Source organism: Cebus imitator, unplaced genomic scaffold (genome assembly GCF_001604975.1).
Source record: "Cebus imitator isolate Cc_AM_T3 unplaced genomic scaffold, Cebus_imitator-1.0 Scaffold1156, whole genome shotgun sequence".
Lineage (NCBI taxonomy): Eukaryota > Metazoa > Chordata > Mammalia > Primates > Cebidae > Cebus > Cebus imitator.
Genome location: NW_016108471.1, coordinates 12,695 through 13,071, shown reverse-complemented (window position 1 = coordinate 13,071; position 377 = coordinate 12,695).

The following is a 377-nucleotide window of genomic DNA, read 5'->3' as shown; positions in this document are numbered from 1 at the left end:
GGAAGAAATAGTAGAGGAAGCTCACCACTTACTGGGGATAAGCATCCACTTTAGCATATTACTGCTCATCCTTTATCTCTTCTAACTAACTAACTGTAGGCAACGTGGGGACAGCTTTTTAAATTTCGTTGCTTTCTGGATCTCTGGACATATTGTAGATGTTTAGTAAATACATTTTTAATAACTGAAAATATGGAGACAACAGATGTTAAAGAGGATGTGGAGAAATAGAAACAATTTTACATTGTTGGTGAGAGTATAAATTAGTTCAACCATTGTGGAAGACAGTGTGGTGATTCCTCAAGGACCTAGAAATAGAAATTCCATTTGACCCAGCAATCCCATTACTGGGTATATATCCAAAGGATTATAAATCA